This window comes from Schistocerca gregaria, chromosome 8 (assembly GCF_023897955.1).
Source record: "Schistocerca gregaria isolate iqSchGreg1 chromosome 8, iqSchGreg1.2, whole genome shotgun sequence".
Lineage (NCBI taxonomy): Eukaryota > Metazoa > Arthropoda > Insecta > Orthoptera > Acrididae > Schistocerca > Schistocerca gregaria.
Window position 1 is genome coordinate 79328457 of NC_064927.1, and position 19383 is coordinate 79347839.

Consider the following 19383-nt stretch of genomic DNA (forward strand, 5'->3'; position numbering starts at 1 on the left):
TTCAAATACTGGTGTGGGCTGAGCGAACACCTGAAGATGAACCCCCAAGGTTCGAATGCATCGTGTACTGAAACTGAAATCGCGATTAATATCCACCTACTTTCATTAATACATTCCTGCCGATGGAGATTTTCTTCCGAGCAGGAACCATATGCACATAACATAATTACATGTATTTGTAAGTACCTAAACGAGGTGTGATTGGAAAATTTTAAGAATGGGCTTGCAATTGTAGAATGGTGGTGCTTACATGCTACTGTGATGCATCTCCTTCAAAATTGTCTCCCTCTGACTGAACTCCAACGGTGTTTCCACTTTTGGAAACATTCTTGGAATTTTTTGAACTGAATTAAGAACGCTCTCCGTATTTACCTGGATGTCTTCAAACGGCTCAAATCGCTTGCCTTTCAGTGAAAATTTCCGTTTAGGAAACAGAAGTCCGCATGGACCAAATCAGGGGAATATGGCGGTTCAGGTAGCACAGGAATTTTGAATTTGGTCAAAAATTCAACGATGGAGAAGGCACGATGAGCCAGAGCATTGTCATGGTGTAGCACCCAACTCTTGTCTTTCCACAATACAGACCTTTTATTCAGCACCTTTTCGTGCAAACGCTCGAGGACCTATTTGTAATATTCCTGGTTAATTGTCTGTCCTCCAGGGGTAAATTCATGATGCACAATACCGGCAGAACCGAAAAAAATCGCCAACATTGTCTTCATCTTCGACCGACTTTGCCGTGCTTTTTTCGGTCGTGGTAAACCTGGAGCCTTCCACTGCAAAGACTGCACTTTGGTTTCAGGATCATATCCATATACCCACGATTAGTCACCTGTAATTACCCTATTTAACAAATCTGGGTAATTTTTAGTCAAATTAATCCGTTCAAGTCGGTGTTGTCTCAGGTCACTTGACAACACTTTTGGAATCAATTTTGCGGACACTCGACGCATGTTCAGATCTACAGTCAAAATTGACACAACTGCACAGAAACTTAAATTAAGTTCATCAGCCACCTCCGTAATTGTAAGTCTACGATCAGAGCGCACTAAGTCGCGAACTTTCAGAACACTTCCATTCGTTTTTGAGGTGGAAGGCCGGCCGGACCGTGGTTCATCTTCAAATAATTCGCAGCCATTTTTAAATCTGTTGAACCAGAGAAAGACATTTGACTGGCTCATACAGTTATCTCCAAAAGCTGTTTTGAATAGTTCGTAAGTCTCATAAGCTGATTTCCCGGTTTTAAAACAAAGTTTCACACAAACTCGTTGCTCTGTTTTTACGTCCATTTTCGCACAGACAAAATCCGGCAACAAGCCCTAACAGAGCCGCACTCAATCACCTGCCACAATGAACTGAATAAAGGAAATGGAGTTTCCTGTCAGAGGGCGTTCAGGGACACGGCAATGACTCACTCCCCATCCTTCGTGTGCCTTCCCGCCAAACCAGTAAGCAGTAGCGGATCCATTCTTATAAAACTTTCCAATGACACCTGGTAGTATGTATCTTCTAACCGCAATGCAAATGAAATCGTACGTGATTGAACGATATTTGTGACCTTTGTGTGACCACTTCGTCCGTTCTCTAAAGGACAGTCAAATAAAAACAAGACAGATGGAAAAAGTGAGTACTCTGATTATTATTTGAAAATTAACCGCCATACGTGTTAATATGCTTATCCCACTGTGACAAAAGGCGGTCACTGCCTTCATGGAAAAATGCTGGCGGTTGTCTTCGAAACCGTGGTTGAACCCAGCCGTGCATATCTTGGTCCGAAGCAAATCGAAGGCCACGAATGTCTTTCTTCAGGACACCGAAAGTATGAAAGTAAGTGACCGATCCAACCTGGAGCATGTGTAAAGCCTTCCCAGCGAGACTTCTGCAGCGTACTCGAAACACCCTTGGCAATATGGGGGGGGGGGGGGGGGGCGGGCATTATTCTGCAACTGAATGATGCCGTCCGTTCCTGGGAGTTTCGCCTCCTTGGCGGGCTTCAGTTTTTGCAAATTGCCCACTTACAGCTGTGCGTTAATTGCCGCGCCTTGTTGGAGGAAGTCAATGAGCAGCGGGCCCTTGCAGAAAAAAAGCAGAAGTTTCGCTAACGTCCCCTTACACATCTGTGCAGTAAAATATATACAGGAATTTTGGAGATCTTATAGTGTTAAACCAAATGTCATAACCGTATTACAAAAAGAACACATACTGCGACCGTACAGATTGTTTGGGAATGTGCACCCGCTGTAGATGGCGAAATAAAATACAATCTTTCTCACCAACTCGCCGCAAATCAAAATACTAAACTGTACGCAGGTCCTGTATCAGCTCATAGCCGCCACGTGCATACTGCAAGAAAAGATTTCCCCCCACATTACACAACACAAACACTTCAAATGGCCCCCGTAAAGTTGCACTTACAAGTTTGGCTACGTTTCGTATATGGGGCGCCAACTCATATTCGTCGCAATGTGCTCGATGTTCCACAAAAGTATTTAATATAAATGCAGGCAGGATTTGTAATGCAAAAATCAGGTACGCACTCAAATATTTTTTAAAAGTTTCACAAATTCGAGTTTATTTCCTATAAGAACATAAAAAACCAAAATTACGCTTCATAATACATTAATTCCAGAGCCTGGCCGAGTTTCTTAAGATCTTCCAGGCGGTTGAATACTGCGTGCGTTATCTTTAGAAAGCCGTTAGAGCTCTACAGTGTATCGAATTATAATTTCCCAAGTGGCTACATACTGACTTATAAGTGCGGCTTGTATCGCATGCAACCCGAAAAGTAACAAGTCCATCAGATACCCGAAAAATATCTATGTCCAAAAGTAGGAACTCAGAATAATTCATAGACACGAACAAGCGGCTACTTCACCGATCATAAGATAAAACTTTCTCCTAACACTGACAGTCTGACCGCCTCCAACGGCGTCCGAACGCAGACTCACCTACCAATTGAACTATTCGCAACTGCCGCTGTTCACCCAGGAAACCTCGACCGAGGACCACTGACGTCACTTAAACTACTGAACGTGCAAGATGCCGGAATTCTTAATTTCAACCGTTTCTACACATATGATACACCAAATCACACAGAATTTTTCCAAGAAGTATTATGCTGTTATCAGTTTTCTTTTATGTAGCATAGTATATTTATAAACAACAATTTCTACGATTTTCCTCCGTTTTCAGATTTATAACTGTAAATATTATTACACAAATTAAATTATACATTAAGTAATTTCCTATATATCTTAAGTTAACAATACTGCCGCTACCTTCAATATTTCTCTATTTATTTTGTAAGAACAGCTGTTTTTAATTGCGCAAAATCCACTTTTCAGCCTCTGATTTAAAAATGTGAGTAATTTCAGTTGCTCTACTTTCACAGTCCGATACAGTTCTACGAGATATATCCATAGACACCTCATTAGTTGCAATCGGATAATGCATTGTTGAGATATTCACTTTTACCGTACAGGAATTATTTATAATATTTAACTTACAACAACATATAAACTAATGAGGATATCGAAGGCGCGTCTTCACACTTTTCTGCTTCAAATGAATCTACTGGTTCTTTAGTGACGCATACGACTCCGTGTTAATTGATTTTGGGATAAGCTTTAAACTTGCAATGGTCGCGAAAAGCGGCCATGAGAAGCGAACAGCCATTGTGCTGCCCAAAGAAAGGGTTTTCCCGCTCACGAGATCGCCATAGCAGCCGGTGGAAGTCCAGACACATTCCCATCTGTGGAGGATAGTGTGCAACTGGGCCTCGACGTGCTCCTGTCACGCTGTCAGCGATCGCGTGTTGGTGACTGAATAAAGTGTCTCTTCCATTCACAACAGGCTGTCATGTTACAACACATACAGACACCGTCCGAACAGGCCTTGGAGGCACCGACCGGCCGCCATGTCACCTTCAACCCTTAGACATCACTGGATGTGCATACGTACAGTTGTGAGTTAATTTCTGCGCCTTGTTGAAGGAAGTCAGCGAGCTGTGGGTCCTTGCAGTCAAAGAGAAGCCAAAGTTTCGCAGTAAAATACAGGGTATTACAAAAAGGTACGGGCAAACTTTCAGGAAACATTGCTCACACACAAAGAAAGAAAATATGTTACGTGGACATGTGCCCGGAAACGCTTACTTTCCATTTTAGAGCTCATTTTATTACTTCTCTTCAAATCACATTAATCATGGAATGGAAACAAACAGCAACAGAACGTACCAGCGTGACTTCAAACACTTTGTTACGGGAAATGTTCAAAATGTCCTCCGTCAGCGAGGATACATGCATCCACCCTCCGTTGCACGGAATCCCTGATGCGCTGACGCAGCCCTGGAGACTGGCGTATTGTATCACAGCCGTCCACAATACGAGCATGAAGAGTCTCTACATTTGGTACCGGGGTCGCGTAGACAAGAAAGAGCTTTCAAATTCCCCCATAAATGAAAGTCAAGAGGGTCGAGGTCAGGAGAACGTGGAGCCCATGGAATTGGTCCGCCACTACCACTCCATCAGTCACCGAATCTGCTGTTGAGTAATGTACGAACACTTCGACTGAAATGTGCAGGAGCTCTATCGTGCATGAACCACATTTTGTGTTGCACTTGTAAAGGCGCATGTTCTAGCAGCACAGGTAGACTATCTCCTATGAAATCATGATAACGTGCTCCATTGAGCGTAGGTGGAAGAACTTGGGGCCCAATCAAGACATCACCAACAATGCCTGCCCCAACGTACACAGAAAATCTGTGTTGATAACGTGATTGCACAATTGCGTGCGGATTCTCGTCAGCCCACACATGTTGATTGTGAAAATTAACAATTCGATCACGTTGGAATGAAGCATCATCCGTAAAGAGAACATTTTCACTGAAATTAGGATTGACACATTGTTGGATTAACCATTCGCAGAGGTGTACCCGTGGAGGCCAATCAGCTGTTGATAGTGCCTGCACACACTGTACATGGTACGGAAATAACTGGTTCTCCCGTAGCACTCTCCATACAGTGACGTGGTCAACGTTACCTTGTACAGCAGCAACTTCTGTGACGCTGACATTAGGATTATGGTCAACTGCACGAAGAACTGCCTCGTCCATTGCAGGTGTCCTCGTCTTTATAGGTCTTCCCCAGTCGCGAGTCATAGGCTGGAATGTTCCGTGCTCCCTAAGACGCCGATCAATTGCTTCGAACGTCTTCCTGTCGGGACACCTTCGTTCTGGAAATCTGTCTCGATGCAAACGAACCGCGCCACGGCTACTGCCCCGTGCTAATCCATACATCAAATGGGCATCTGCCAACTCCGCATTTGTAAACATTGCACTCACTGCAAACCCACGTCCGTGATGAACACTAACCTGTTGACGCTACATACTGATGTGCTTGATGCTAGTACTGTAGAGCAATGAGTCGCATGTCAACCCAAGCACCCAAGTCAACATTACCTTCCTTCAATTGGGCCAACTGGCGGTGAATTGAGGAAGTACAGTACATACTGACGAAACTAAAATGAGCTCTAACATGGAAATTAAGCGTTTCCGGACACACGTCCATATAACATCTTTTCTTTATTTGTGTGCGGGGAATGTTTCCTGAAAGTTTGGCCGTACCTTTTTGTAACACCCTGTATGCAGGAATTTTGGAGATCATAGTGTGTTAAACCGAATTTCATAACGGTTTTACTCCTAAAAAGAATGCACACAACGCCCGAACAGGCGTTGATGGCCCAACGGTACCTAACGGCCGCCGTGTCACCCTCCGCCCTTAGGAGTCACCGGATGCGAATAGAGGGGCGTGTGGTCAGCACACCGCTCTACCGGCCATCGTCAGTTTTCGTGACCGGAGCCGCTACCTCTCAGTCAAGCAGCTCCTCAGTTTGCCTCGAATGGGCCGAGTACACCCCGCTTGCCAACAGCACTCGGCATACCCAGACGGTGACCCACCCAAGTGCTTGCCAATCCCGACAGCGTTTAACGGGGGTAGGACGTGAAACGGGTCGACTTGGAGCAGGAGAGGCATCACAGCACATTTTAATTTCCACTGTCTAAATTCATAAAACTTTTTCAGCATGACCAGGAAGGATTCAGAATTCACACTCATAGCAGTGGAAGTTCTAAAACATAACGAAGTAATTTTTTTTTTACATGTGAAATTTCATTCTTTTTTTCACTTACAAATGGCAGCATTTGTTGCTATAGGTACACTTTTCTTCATAAGTAAGAGAGATGGTTCGATGAATTTTGCACAGCATACAAACCATACTTAAACGTGTATGAAACTCTACAATTTTTAAAATCTATTAAAAACTGTGGTAAAAATTGAGGTAATTAACTACAAAACTTGTTTTTTTTTCTAAACATGAAATTTAAAATACAACAGATCATTCGTTTCTTCATAAACTCTAGAGTTTAATACACCTGTAAGTATGGTATGTATGCTGTGCCAAATTCATCGAAGAATGTGAGACCTTAACTTTTCCCGGCGAATCGAATGTTCAAATAACTTAAGGGTTGAAACTTCCTGGCAGATTAAAACTGTGTGCCCGACCGAGACTCGAACTCGGGACCTTTGCCTTTCGCGGGCAAGTGCTCTACCATCTGAGCTACCGAAGCACGACTCGCGCCCGCTACTCACAGCTTTACTTCTGCCAGTATCTCGTCTCCTACCTTCCAAATTTTACAGAAGCTCTCCTGCGAACCTTGCAGAACTAGCACTCCTGAAACAAAGGATATTGCGGAGACATGGCTTAGCCACAGCCTGGGGGATGTTTCCAGAATTCTGGCTGTGGCTAAGCCATGTCTCCGCAATATCCTTTCTTTCAGGAGTGCTAGTTCTGCAAGTTTCGCGGAAGAGCTTCTGTAAAGTTTGGAAGGTAGGAGACGGATACTGGCAGAAGTAAAGCTGTGAGTACCGGGCGTGAGTCGTGCTTCGGTAGCTCAGATGGTAGAGCACTTGCCCACGAAAGGCAAAGGTCCCGAGTTCGAGTCTCGGTCGGGCACACAGTTTTAATCTGCCAGGAAGTTTCATATCAGCGCACACTCCGCTGCAGAGTGAAAATCTCATTCTGGAACTTAAGGGTTTGTTGCCCGGTGACTTCGACGAACACCGCCGATATTTCGACAGGAGCACACCCTGCCATTCTCAAGGCACAAATGCAAGGAAGAAGAAATGTGCAACCAAATTTAATACCTCGGTTCACAGAGGAGAAGCAAGGAAGACACCACACACAGGACAAGTGTCAACACAACCAAAGATAACCAGAAATATCGATAGTGAGTATTAATCAACAGGTGAGGTGGCACTAATTCTGTCCCTCTATTTTTTGATGAGAGACAGAGCCGGATATCAAGCAGCATTTAAACAAAATCCACCATCTCTGTTAATAAGGTTGATAATCTGATTTCAACAGCTTCCTCAATAACATTATCCCAATAGCTGGAAGTGCAACTTATGAAGAAAAGTGTACCTATAGAAACAAATGCAGCCATTAGTAAGTGAAAAAATGATGAAATTTCACACGTAAAAAAATTATTTTGTTATGTTTTCGAACTTCCACTGCAATGAGTGTGAATCCTGAATCCTTCCTGGTGATGCTGACAAAGTTTTATGAATTTGTTTGCAAAAGTATAGACACTGGAAATTAAAATGTTCTGTGATGCCTCTCCTGCTCCATCATTGACGTCCTTCCCCCCTTAACTTCGTTGATCTGACGGGAACCGGTGTTACTACTGCAGCAAGGCCGTTGGGTCCTAAAAAGAACGCTTAAACTCAAAAGTTGCTGATTTTTCGTTCTCGCATGAACAAAAGCTGCGAAAAACGCATAACTTCATTTATTTATTATTCATACTCACTGAATCAGGAGACGCAAGCACGATCTGGAACGGAGAGCTTACCTGCAAAACAATAGAAAAAGTTTACTAATAAACTTTAGAAAGCTACAACAATACTGTTCCAACACATTAAGTAACATTTCATAGAGAAAATGGTAAATTTTGGTAATGCTGCTGAACTACAATATAGGGGAACAGAACCTAAGACTAGCCTTGGAAGACAGATTGAGGAACGACATATCTTCACTCAAAGTATTTGCAAATTAATAAGAAAGCTTTGGACGGCCTTGACTGTAATGCCCTCTCTGAAATTCAGAAAGGATAATACACTGGGGGCAAAAGGTCATTCACCAATTACACGGAAACCAGACTGCAATTACAAGAGTGAAAGGACTTGAAAGGGAAGCAGTATCTGAGAAGCGAGCCAGAAAGGGCGGTAATTTATCCGCCATGTTATTGAATTTTACTTTTGACGAAGCAATAAAGGAAGCTAAGGAGAGAGATTGGCAGTCTTCGAAATGAAGACCGCAACAACAAGAAGCCAGTGTATGGGAAGCGATATCTGCGACTTGGGGGAAATAATACGTTACACGATTTCTCCGAACGCACGCTTACTGGATGTTATAGTTGAACCTCTACGTCCTGGAATTGCACTAATAACATCACGAACCGTAAGCAGAAACAAATAATAATTTAGCCTCACGATAATTGTGCTACACACAACAAAATGATAACAAAAACGTAATGAAGTAACAAATACGTCATTATTGTTGTTGTTGTGGTCTTCAGTCCTGAGACTGGTTTGATGCACCTCTCCATGCTACTCTATCCTGAACAAGTTTCTTCATCTCCCAGTACCTACTGCAACCTACATCCTTCTGAATCTGCTTAGTGTAGTCATCTCTTGGTCTCCCTCTACGATTTTTACCCTCCACGCAGCCCTTCAATACTAAATTTGTGATCCCTCGATGCCTCAGAACATGTCCTACCAACCGATCCCTTCTTCCAGTCAGGGTTGTGCCACAAGGTCCTCTTCTACCCAATTCTATTCAGTACCTCCTCATTAGTTATGTGATCCACCCATCTAATCTTCTGCATTCTTCTGTAGCACCACATTTCGAAAGCTTCTATTCTCTTCTTGTCCAAACTATTTATCGTCCATGTTTCACTTCCATACATGGCTACACTCCACACAAATACTTTCAGAAATGTCTTCCTGACACTTAAATCTATACTCGATGTTAACAAATTTCTCTTCTTCAGAAACGCTTTCCTTGCCATTGCCAGTCCTCATTTTATATCCTCTCTAATTCGACCATCATCAGTTATTTTGCTTCCCAAATAGCAAAACTCATTTACTACTTTAAGTGTCTCATTTCCTAATCTAGTACCCTCAAAATCACCCGACTTAATTCGACTACATTCCATTATCCTCGTTTTGCTTTTGTTGATGTTCATCTTATATCCTCCTTTCAAGACACTACCCATTCCGTTCAACTGCTCTTCCAAGTCCTTTGCTGTCTCCGACAGAATTACGATGTCATCGGCGAACCTCAAAAATTTTATTTTTTCTCCATGGATTTTAATACCTACGTCAAATTTTTCTTTTGTTTCCTTTACTGCATGCTCAATATACAGATTGAATAACATCGGGGAGAGACTACAACCCCGTCTCACTCCCTTCCCAACCACTGCTTCCCTTTCGTGTCCCTCGACTCTTATAACTGCCCTCTGGTTTCTGTACAAATTGTAAATAGCCTTTCGCTCCCTGTATTTTACCCCTGCCACCTTCAGAATTTGAAAGAGAGTATTCCAGTCAACATTGTTAAAAGCTTTCTCTAAGCCTACAAATGCCAGAAACGTAGGTTTGCCATTCCTTAACCTAGCTTCTAAGATAAGTCGTAGGGTCAGTATTGCCTCACGAGTTCCAACATTTCTACGAAATCCAAGTTGATCTTCCACGAGGTCGGCTTCTACCAGTTTTTCCATTCGTCTGTAAACAATTCGCGTTAGTATTTTGCAGCTGTGACTTATTAAACTGATAGTTCGGTAATTTTCACATCTGTCAACACCTGCTTTCTTGGGGATTGGAATTATTATATTCTTGTTGAAGTCTCATACATCTTGCTCACCAGATGGTAGAGTTTTGTCATGACTGGCTCTCCCAAGGCCGTCAGTAGTTCCAATGGAATGTTGTCTATTCCGGGGGGCATGTTTCGACTCTGGTCTTTCAGTGCTTTGTCAAAGTCTTCACGCAGTATCGTATCTCCCATTTCATCTTCATCTACATCCTCTTTCATTTCCATAATATTGTCCTCAAGTACATCGCCCTTGTACAGACCCTCTATATACTCCTACCACCTTTCTGCTTTCAATTCTTTACTTAGAACTGGGTTTCCATCTGAGCTCTTGATGTTCATACAAGTGGCTCTTTTTTCTCCAAAGGTCTCATTAACTTTCCTGTAGGAAATATCTATCTTACCCCTAGTGAGATAAGCCTATACATCCTTACATTTGTCCTCTAGCCATCCCTGCTTAGCCATTCTGCACTTCCTGTCGATGTCATTTTTGAGACGTCTGTATTCCTTTTTGCCTGCTTCATTTACTGCATTTTTATATTTTCTCCTTCCATCAATTAAATTCAATATTTCTTCTGTTACCCAAAGATTTCTACTAGCCCTCGTCTTTTTACCTACTTGATCCTCTGCTGCCTTCACTACTTCATCTCTCAAAGCTACCCATTCTTCTTCTACTGTATTTCTTTCCCCCATTCCTGTCAATTGCTCCCTTATGCTCTCCCAGAAACTCTGTACAACCTCTGGTTCTTTTAGTTTATCCATGTCCCATCTCCTTAAATTCCCACCTTTTTGCAGTTTCTTCAGTTTTAATCTACACGTCATAACCAATAGATTGTGGTCAGAGTCCACATCTGCCCCTGGAAATGTCTTACAATTTAAAACCTGGTTCCTAAATCTCTGTCTTACCATTATATAATCTATCTGAAATCTGTCAGTATCTCCAGGCTTCTTCCATGTATACAGCCTTCTTTTATGATTCTCGAACCAAGTGTTAGCTATGATTAATTCGTGCTTTGTGCAAAATTCTACCAGGCGGCTTCCTCTTTCATTTCTTTGTCCCAGTCCATATTCACCTACTACGTTTCCTTCTCTCAATTTTCCTACTGCCGAATTCCAGTCACCCATGACTATTAAATTTTCATCTCCCTACACTATCTGAATAATTTCTTTTATTTGATCATACATTTCTTCAATTTCTTCGTCATCTGCAGAGCTACTTGGCATATAAACTTGTACTACTGTAGTAGGTGTGGGCTTCGTATATATCTTGTCCACAATAATGCGTTCACTATGCTGTTTGTAGTAGCTTACCCACATTCCTATTTTCCTATTCATTATTAAACCTACTCCTGCATTACCCCTATTTGATTTTGTGTTTATAACCCTGTAGTCACCTGACCAGAAGACTTGTTCCTCCTGCCACCGAACTTCACTAATTCCCATTATATCTAATTTTAACCTCTCCATTTCCCTTTTTAAATTTTCTGACCTACCTGCCCGGTTAAAGGATCTGACGTTCCACGCTCCGATGCGTAGAACGCCAGTTTTCTGTTTCCTGATAACGACATCGTCTCGAGTAGTCCCCGCCCGGAGATCCGAATGTGGGACTATTTTACCTACGGAATATTTTACCCAAGAGGACGCCATCATCATTTAATCATACAGTAAAGTTGCATGCCCTCGGGAAAAATTACGGCCGTATTTTCCCCTTGGTTTTAGCCGTTCGCAGTACCAGCACAGCAAGGCCGTTTTGGTTAATGTTACAAGGTCAGACCAGTCAATCATCCAGACTGTTGCCCCTGCAACTACTGAAAAGGCTGCTGCCCCTCCTCAGGAACCACACGTTTGTCTGGCCTCTCAACAGATACCCCTGCATTGTGGTTGAACCTACGGTACGGGTATCTGTATCGCTGAGGCACGCAAGCCTCTCCACCAACGGCAAGGTCCATGGTTCATGGGGGGAGAATGTCATTATTATACAACCCAATCATTATATACACGAACAAAACTGTATTACATGCTACTGATGATGATACACAAATAAAAGAAGCGAAACGTATATGGAACAACACAGACAGCCTTTCATTTAGTCGCATTGGACGAACCACATCTCCAATAATATAGAAGCAAGTAACAAACGACGGAAAAAAGACGATAAACGTATAGTTTGTTCAGTTAAAAGGACTGGTTCATGCTAATTATAAGTTCGGATATTCTAACTAAAGGAAGGCATCAGTCACACGGCCATAAAGAACATTTCATTAGGTTCTTACTATCAGGAAGAACTGCTGAACTAGCCTACTGTATGATGTAATCTAAATGGAGTATATTAGCTAGGGAAGTGTAGGTATGGAGGATGATACTGTTAAATTTATATTTTATTTTTTTCATTGTCCATGTCAAGTACTATAGGACCAAATTGAGGAGCAAATCTCCAAGGTCATGTAACATGTAAGAATGTGAAATTACAACATAAAATTAATGACAGATAAAATAAAATGTTTATGAAACCAAAAAAGGCAAACCGTAAGTTTATGTAAACGCAATCAACAATATAACACAGGAATCAGATTAATTTTTCAAGAAACTCCTCCAGAGAACAGAAGGCGTGACTCATGAGGGAACTCATTAGTTTCGATTTGAAAGCGTGTGGATTACTGCTAAGATCTTTGAATTCTTGTGGTAGCTTATTGAAAATGGATGCAGCAGCATACTACATACCTTTTATACAAGAGTCAAGGAAGTGCGATCCAAATGCGGACTGGATTGCTGCCTAGTATTAACTGAGTGAAAGCTCCTTATTCTTGTGAATAAGCTGATATTGTTAACAAGAAACGACAGTAAGAGAGAGAGAGAGAGAGAGGCCATTGTCAGAATACCCAGACTAATGAACAGGGGCAGGGGTCGACAAAAGGTTCGCGAGCTTACATCACTTATTGCCAGAACCGCCCGTTTCTCAGCCAAAAATATCCTTTGATAATGGGAAGAATTACCCCGAATATAGCACCATACGTCATACGCAAATGAAATAAGCATAGTAGACTACTTTTCGTATCGAACTTTCAGTCACTTCAGATACCGTTCGAATAGTAAAGATAGCGTCATTAAGTCTTTGAACATGATCCTGAACATGAGCTTTCCACGATAGTTTACTATCTATATGAACACTTAGAAATTTGAACTAATTAATCTCATTAATCATATGCCTATTCTGTGAAGTTAAAACGTCGCGTTTTGTTGAATTACTTGTTAGAAACTGTAAAAACTAAGTCCTACTATGATTTAGCGTTAGTTTATTTTCTACAAGCCATGAACTTATGTTGTGAACTGCAGTTTTCGAAGTTGAGCCAATGTTGCAAACAACATCCTTTACTACCAAGCTATTGTCAACAGCAAGCGGAAATATTTTAGAATCACCTGTAATACTAGAGCTCATATCGTTTATATAAATAAGGAACACGACTGGCTCCAGCACTAATCTCTGCCCCCCCCCCCCCACCTCCCACCCCCACCCCACAATCATATCCATTCTCAACAATGTGGATAATGACCTTTTGCTGTCTGTTGTTAAACTACGAGTGCACTAACTGTGAGCTACTCCCCGTATTTCATAATGCTTCAACTTCTGGAACAATATTTTGTGATTAACACAATCAAACGCCTTAGTTAAATCAAGAAAGATGCCTAGCGTTCAAAACACTTTGTTTAATCCATCCAGTACTTCACAGAGAAAAGAGAATATAGAATTTCCAGTTGCTAAACCATTCCTAAACCGGAACTTTACATTTCATAGCAAATTATGTGAAATAAAATGATCAATTATCCTTACATGCGCAGCCTTTTGAATAATTTTAGCAAACACTGATCGCAAAGAAATAGGTCTACAATTGTCTACATTGTGCCTTTCTCCCTCTTTATAAAGCGGCTTTACTACTGAATACTTCAATCGTTCAGGAAACAGACCATTCTTAAAGGAAAGATTACAAATATGGCTAAGTACTGGGGCTAACATGTGCAGCACATTACTTTACCATTCCGCTAAACAGCCCATCATATGCGTGAGAGTCCTTAGCTTCAGTGATGTAATTGTTGACTCAATCTCCCCCTTGTCATCATCACGGAGTAGTACTTCAGGCTTCAATGTCGGAACGGCATTTTACAAGAGTTATATGATTCCCTGCATGAACTAAGTTTTTATTTAACTCACCAACAATACTCAGAAAGAACTTGTTCAATACCGTACATATATCTGACTCATCAGCAACAGAAATATTTTTACTACGAACTGGCTTTATATCGTCGCCCTTGTGCTGCTGACCAGACACTTCCTTAAACATGTGATTTTAATTTCATCCTATGAATTAGCTATTCTTTTTGCGTAGAAAATTACTCTTTGTCTTCCTAATAACATTTAAGCACCTTACAATACTGCTTGTAACAGACTACTGAAGCTGGACTGTAGTTACTTCTAACATTTTGGTATAAGTCCCTCTTTGTTCTGCATGACATCCTTATCACACTAGTCAGCCATCCAGGATGTCTTCTATTGTTAGTACCACGTTTAGAACGTTATAATGGAAAGAAAATTTCAAAGAGCATGAGAAATGTCTAAAGAAAAGCATTGTATTTGTCGTCTATGTTATCGGCATAATAAATATCCTTCCGCTCTTGTTCCGTAACGACATTTAAATGTCTCTCTATTGCCGTTAGTTTAGCTTTTCTACGTAGTTTGTAATTATATCTAACATTCACTTGAGTAAAAAGACCTTTTTATTCTCATTATTTTTTGCATAATGGTCTGAAAGGCCATTCACCCTTTTACTAACAGAATGCCCGTCTAGTAATACGAATGAATAATATTACTGTCTATGGCAGTGATACTGTTCTCCTGCACCCTGGTTGAAAAAAATCACAATCTGCATCAGATTATAAGAATTTATGGGATCTTCCAACATCCTTTTTCTTGTACAATCGCATACTAAAATTAATATCGAAGTTACCACATATAACTAATTTTTGCTACGAAGTGAACCAAGAGCCCTCTCTAGCTTGAGCAGAAATGCTCTGAATTAGAGCTATTAGGGGACCTATAATCAACAACACTTAGAAATTTAGTTTCACTAAATTCAACTACCCCTGCACAACATTCAGATAACTGTTCCTACAAAGCCGTGATACATTTACGGGCTCAAATGGAATACGGTTTTTCACGTCCATGGCCACTCAACCACTGCGCAAAGAACTCCCTTAAAAACAGCGAGCTAATCTGTATCCTGGCAAAGGGAGTCTTTGAATTGCCCAATTATTTAAGTGGTGCTCCGATATACCAATAATGCCAGAGGCATCATCTATAAGCAGTTCACTAACTTTATCTCTTACGTTTTGCTGAAATATGCTAATTCCTTCTCTACTTAGATATCTGACCTCCTCTGGAGGTGATGCCTTTGTCAGAGGGACTTCCTTTCAGCAGGGATACTTATTAGCTGACTTCAATCTAAAAAGGTGTAGTTCTAACACCAACTACTAAAGGAATTTTTTCCGTGAGCGATACCACCTGCGCCCACTACACTGTCATCTGTAAGCTTTGCCAGCCACCCACCCCTTGTCATCCGTATTGAGGTGCAGGCCACGCCTAGTGAAACATTGATGGACTCAACTGGCGCCACTGTAATGTGACCCATGCCCTGCGCCATCAGTACTTTCTCCAGCCCCATGTTAACACGCCTAACAGCAACATTAAGATGAAGGCGATCATGTCCCTGCAGCAGTTAAAGAAGTCCACATTAGTGCCGCCAGTTTGAGTAGCTATCTTTACCAGCTCACCGCGTACATCATACTCCCCACCCCTATCAAGACTATTCCCGGCTCCACCCACAATCACTACCTGATCCTCTTCCGTAAAATTCCTACATAACTCCCTTATGTTAACAGTTACCTGAGCTAACCCTGCACTATGCCTCACAATGCTGGTGACCTGGTACTCACTCCCCAACACTCCCTGGAAATACTGGCCCACACCTCTACCGAGCGAACTACCTAGCAACAGAACCTTTTTCTTTCTGTCAGAATTTGCAGGTGACTTAGGCTCCCTAACTGCTAATGACTGCTGCATGTTTCCTACACCTACAGTTTAAAAAGGCTACACTCCACTAAACTCTGACAATTGGTCCAATCTGTTGGTTATACGCAAAGTACGACTGTCTGAATATCCCCTGGTCCTAGCTGCCCTCTTGCTAACTTTACTAACTGCCCTTTCCCATTCCCCAGCGCTCTTCACCCTCCTCAACCTATATATTTCCCCCTTTGCGCCTTCTAACTGCACCTGAAAGGCACAGACCTTACGCTCATGCTCCTCTGTCAATTTATTTCTGCTACAGATTCTGCATTGCCCACTGGCTTTCCCACTGCATTCCCCAAAACGAAAATACTTTGAACAAATCTCTCACCCTAAGCCGCTACTCACAAACATACGATAAAGCTCACACTTCTAACTCATTATAACATTTTAACAGTTACTGAAAAAAACTAAACGTCTACATTACCTAAGTTCAATTACAATGGTAAAACTACTGAAAGAACTAACAACAGTGATCTCGAATTTCGTTCTCTAGTCAGAAAGCAACTACTACTTTTGTTTATACTACTAAACAACAAGTAATACCAATATCACAAAAACTTCACACAATTCCTTATCTAAAACCAAAAATTCAAGCGACCACTAGAACACTCAATGAAATTAAATACAGTGAACGAATAGTTTATTTGAAATATTCCACTAGAGACAATCAGAAACGTTAGCTGAAAACTAGCGTACTAAATTTAATAAATGGCCTCAGCGCAAAACAACTCTAAACAACAAAGTTTCCGAAAGTTTATTAAACCGTTATTTCGCCAGAAACAGCATGAGACACTGTTGAAAACTACTAAAATTAATACTTGAATAACAGTGCACAAACAACTTTGTCAGTAATTACCCTTATGACCGCTACAGCTGCAACCACACGGCACGAAAATACTGATACTTCGATGAACGACGTAAGAACACCCACGAATAACAGATCACTCGAATCAATTAACACAAAAAGAAAGACTGATATGAATGAAAATGCACTAATAGCTTACTTATATAGCAAATACTAACACCAATAATCTTTTATGAAGTATCTGAAGTCTAAAACTTTATAAAATATTGGCGAGCGATTTCAACAGCCGTCCAGCGATGTGACGTCACACCAAAGATGCATGTTTACAGACAGAAAAGGTACTGAACTTAATGTTGCATTGAAAGAAAACTTTACAACTAGCAGAAGTGCCACTTAATGAAGCTTCCGCCGGAGTACCAAATTGACGGGTCGGAAATACATGCGATTTCTTCTGATTAGATTAGATTCAGTTTCCGTTGATACTATGTATTGAGCTATTGGTCGGAAATGGAGATGTATTACTTGCAACAGCCGGCCGCGGTGGTCTCGCGGTTGTAGGCGCGCAGTCCGGAACCGTGCGACTGCTACGGTCGCAGGTTCGAATCCTGCCCGAGTCAGTTAGGTTAGTTAGGTTTAAGTAGTTCTATGTTCTAGGAGACTAATGACCACAGCAGTTGAGTCCCATAGTGCTCAGAGCCATTTGAACCATTACTTGCAACAAATTTCATTAAGGAATAAGGAAGTAGCATGGCCGGAATATTACTTATTAAATTATTACTGTGAAAATAAACTTTATCACGTGCACTTTATTTTTAGTTTAAGAGGTAGTTGATTCCTAAAATTTGTTCTTAACTAACATAATTAAGATGGATTCCATCTTTCTGTCTGCTAAGACATTACACATCTAGAGAATAAGAATTTCGTGTGCGTTTACACCTACAATACGCAGCAATACAAGGCATTAGAGAGTGACGGCGTTAACGATGTGTTATGGAGGTAAGTACTGCGACAGATTAAATTCAAAGTTGTTACTAATTGCAGACAGACACAGACATACGCACTAATAACTTTACACGAGAGCTTGATAACGGGCACGGCACGAAGTTGGTAACACCTAAGAATAACATTTTAATGAAAAGTCTGTGAATGAAACTTACTGTACACATTATTATTTTACTAATAAGATATCCAGCATCCACCGTCCATTAGGGTTATAAACACTGTCGTGGGAATGGTGTTTACACTTTCGCCGGGACACTAGTATTGTAGCTCTTGTTTTCTATCGCAAAGCCAACATAAATGTAGGCTAACACCTGTAGCAATTGATAGTTTAACACTAGCTATACGATTACTTATGCCCTCTTCTACATTAACTGTTTAGAAAAGTTCGAGTCTATTAGATAGTAGTAGGTCTAAGGTGTAGTCCTCACGTGTCACGAGTCCATTATCTAATTCTCCAACTAATCATTAGAAAAAGACTTCAGGATAAAGTCACATGTATCTCAATGAACAATGTAGACTTTCTCCGTCCTTGATTTTTGTTTTATGCGCATTAGGTCTTGGTCCATTTGGAAGTCTAACGGTCGGTCTCCTAACGCCGCAGACGTCATCAGAGGCTATTAAGACTCGGGTAACAGGTCGGAACTTCCCCAAGCTGAACTGCTCATACGTATCCAGGCAACGGTCGGTTCGCAGCGTCGTCAGACCGGTAGCTAAAGATGGCCGACGCGTGTTACGGAGTTTGTAGTGCGGAAGAGTGGGCACTATTTGCATTACCTAGCGCTAAATTGCAACTAATTTTAATATTTCTGCTTTTTATGTTGAAGCTGTTTTCGCGTTTCTGAATATCCGTGGCTTCTCTGTACGTCATGGCATATAAATGACTGGAAGAGAGTATAGTATCGGAGAAATGAATTTGGTGGTTTCGTATTCCCAGTGCATGATCTGCTAGTGCCGATTTATCGGTGTATCCCAGGTAACAAATGCTCTTGTCTTCCTTAAGTGGGGTGTTAATGATTCTTTTTGAATCCAGAAAGAGATTTTAACTCTGCAGCGGAGTGTTCGCTGATATGAAAGTTTGGAAGGTATGAGACGAGGTACTGGTGAAAGTAAAGCTGTGGGGACGGGGCGTGAGTCGTGCTTGGGTAGCTCAGTCGGTAGAGCAATTACTCGCGAAAGGCAAAGGTCCCGAGTTCGAATCTCGGTCCGGCACACAGTTTTAATCTGCCAGGAAGTTTCATTCTTTTTGTAGTTTGTATGTACAACTGATCACGTGCTTCCTTTGCAATGTTCAAATATTTACGCAGCTTTCTAGACAGTACTGTGTCTCATAGTGATCTGTGTTTTTTTTTTTCAGATGGGAAGAAAACTTTCCCTTCAGCTGCCTCTCCTTCACTAGAAGCCACCGATCTTTCTAGTTATCTCTTTATCACAGCAGCAGTTTTTTCTTAAAGTTATTCTAAAAAATTCAGCTCTTCGTGGGAGTACTGTCGGCCACCAGCGTTCTACTCACTCCTCTTTTCCGTTTGGGATGGATATTGGA

General features: G+C 41.5%; 1 protein-coding gene across 3 annotated transcripts in view; it reads right to left on the reverse strand.

Annotated features, from left to right (window-relative positions):
* The window catches only part of LOC126284041 (bifunctional heparan sulfate N-deacetylase/N-sulfotransferase), a 1095215-nt gene that overhangs the window by 766602 nt on the left and 309230 nt on the right, over window positions 1-19383 (reverse strand). For 2 of the 3 annotated variants that reach the window (XM_049982613.1, XM_049982616.1), the window contains exon 2: window positions 7862-7903. The exons of the other annotated variant lie outside the window; for it this stretch is intronic. The gene's annotated coding sequence lies outside the window, so the exon portion shown is untranslated. The remainder of the gene's footprint in view (window positions 1-7861; window positions 7904-19383) is intronic. 3 annotated transcript variants of the gene reach the window in all.